At 39.3% G+C, this 2,262-nt stretch overlaps 1 non-coding gene across 1 annotated transcript; it reads right to left on the bottom strand.

Annotated features, from left to right (window-relative positions):
* Window positions 1-1,802: 1,802 nt before the first annotated feature.
* LOC117196169 (U6 spliceosomal RNA) lies at window positions 1,803-1,909 on the bottom strand. The gene has a single exon (XR_004476252.1). It is a non-coding gene; the product is annotated as a U6 spliceosomal RNA (small nuclear RNA).
* Between the last annotated feature and the right edge of the window lie 353 nt (window positions 1,910-2,262).

Raw genomic sequence — 2,262 nt, 5'->3', positions numbered from 1 at the left:
CTATTCAAAGAGATGGTACTGCTGTCAAAAATCATTCATCCAGGGCTTCCCTGGTGGCGCAGTGGTTGAGAGTCCGCCTGCCGATGCAGGGGACACGGGTTCGTGCCCCGGTCCGGGAAGATCCCACATGCTGCGGAGCGGATGGGCCCGTGAGCCATGGCCGCTGAGCCTGTGCTCCGCAACGGGAGAGGCCACAACAGTGAGAAGACCGCGTACCGCAAAAAGCAAAAACAAAAACACAAAAAAAGAAGCACTATGCCCAGTGGCTGGGCAAGAATAATGCGATTCATTGTCATGGCTGTCCTCTCACAAAAGATCACAGTGATCTCCTGATCGCACTGAATCCCAGTGGTACGGAAATAGTCCGTGCATAAAACTAGCGAAAATCCATTAGTGCATTCTGCAAAAACAGACTTTTCAAACACATCTGTTCTTTTCACTATAGTAACTCAAACCCTAAAATTCTGCCTGACACGTAGTAAGCACTAAATAAATATTGAACGAGAGAAAGAAGGAAATATTTTTGTAAAATATCATGAAAGTTAATTTGGAAAAAAAAAAAAAAAGCCACATAGAATATTTAAATCCACTTTAAAACCAGACAAGCAGGGCAGTCTTTGCAGCTGCCAAGAAGGTAACTGGATTAGAAATTCTATGAGCTCCTTCTGAAGGCCGTCGTGATTCAGAGCTTCTTCCGGAGGTTTAAATGCAAGCTTGTGATTCAGTGCATCTAAAGGGCATGTCATTTTTAAAGATATTCAATTCATAGGTGTAATTAATTTTTAAGAAGATGAAAATGGAGGAGCTGCATTGGAGTTTTAATATAGACTTTTGAAAGCAAAGGAGACTTCTCTCTTCACCACCTATTTACAGGGGAGTCAGAAAGAAATACCTTGAGATTTGCTCAGGGAAACGTTTAAAGCCGCAGGCTGTGAGTTGATGGGGTTTGGTGGTGCAGAGGAAAAGACATTTGGACGAATTATGATGCTGTCCGAGCCCAAGTGCCACTTAATTAAGAGTTTATGATCTGCCCACCAAGTAGCCAGATATAGTCCCTATCACCTTCCCCACACACTTGGTTATTGGCATTTTGACACCTTCTTTGCACAGCAGGGGGCATTCCTGACACTATCAATGTGATATACCTGTTTCAGATCACAAACATTACTCATTAACCTTAGGGCAGAAATCTAACATAATCAAAAATCCTTTAGCCACCCAATTCAAGTCAACCAGGGACAGGATAGATAGGAAAACATAATATGAACAGTACATAGAGAAATACTCAAGAATTTTTTTTTTGTTTAAAAAGGGGTTTTCTGTTTTCAAAATCCACAATCTGTCACAGTTTCCAGGTTATTAATTATTTGCAAACCGTGTGTTTAAAGAAGGTTCAGAATATGGAATGCTGTGATTTAGGTGAATTACATTCTTTAGCAGAGTGACTTTTACTAGTTTTTTTTTTTTTTACTTTATTAATATATTTTATTTAGCCCAATATATCCCAAGCGTTTTCATTTCAATATGTAATCAATATCAACTGTTTTCTTATTTATTCTCTTTCTTTTATTTATTATTATTTATTTTAATTGAAGTATAATTGATTTACAATATTGTGTTAATTTCTGCTGTACAGCAAAGTGACTCAGTTATACGTATACATACATTCTTTTTTATATTCTTTTCCATTATGGTTTTCCCCAGGATATTGAATATAGTTCCCTGTGCTATACAGTAGGACCTTGTTGTCCATCCACTCTATATATGACAGTTGGCATCTACGAACCCCAAACTCCCAATCCAAAAGCACATGGAACTTTACGAATTTGTGTGTCACCCTTGCACAGGGGCCGTACTAATCTTCTCTGTATCATTCCAATTTTAGTATATGTGCTGCGGAAGTGAGCACGACTTTTACTAGTTTTTTTTTTTTCCCCCCTTTTGCTAGTATTCACGGTCTCACATAGGACAGAAAAGTTTTCAGGAATTAAACATCCCTTTTCCATCTCTTCTCTTTGACCTCCTAAAAGTTGTCTCTTACAATCAAGTCAAAACAGAATGCTTTCTATTATGGTCACACCACTCTTCTCTCCAAAACCTGTGTCTGACCAGATGCGAATTATGACTAGTTATATATCTCTACTCAGTAAAGCTGTACTTTTTTTAAAATTTTTTTTTTATTTTGCGGTACACGGGCCCCTCACTGTTGTGGCCTCTCCCGTTGCGGAGCACAGGCTCTGGACGCGCAGGCTCAGCGGCCAT

The sequence above is a fragment of the Orcinus orca genome, chromosome 6, assembly GCF_937001465.1.
Source record: "Orcinus orca chromosome 6, mOrcOrc1.1, whole genome shotgun sequence".
NCBI lineage: Eukaryota > Metazoa > Chordata > Mammalia > Artiodactyla > Delphinidae > Orcinus > Orcinus orca.
This window is presented reverse-complemented; position numbering and strand designations above follow the sequence as displayed.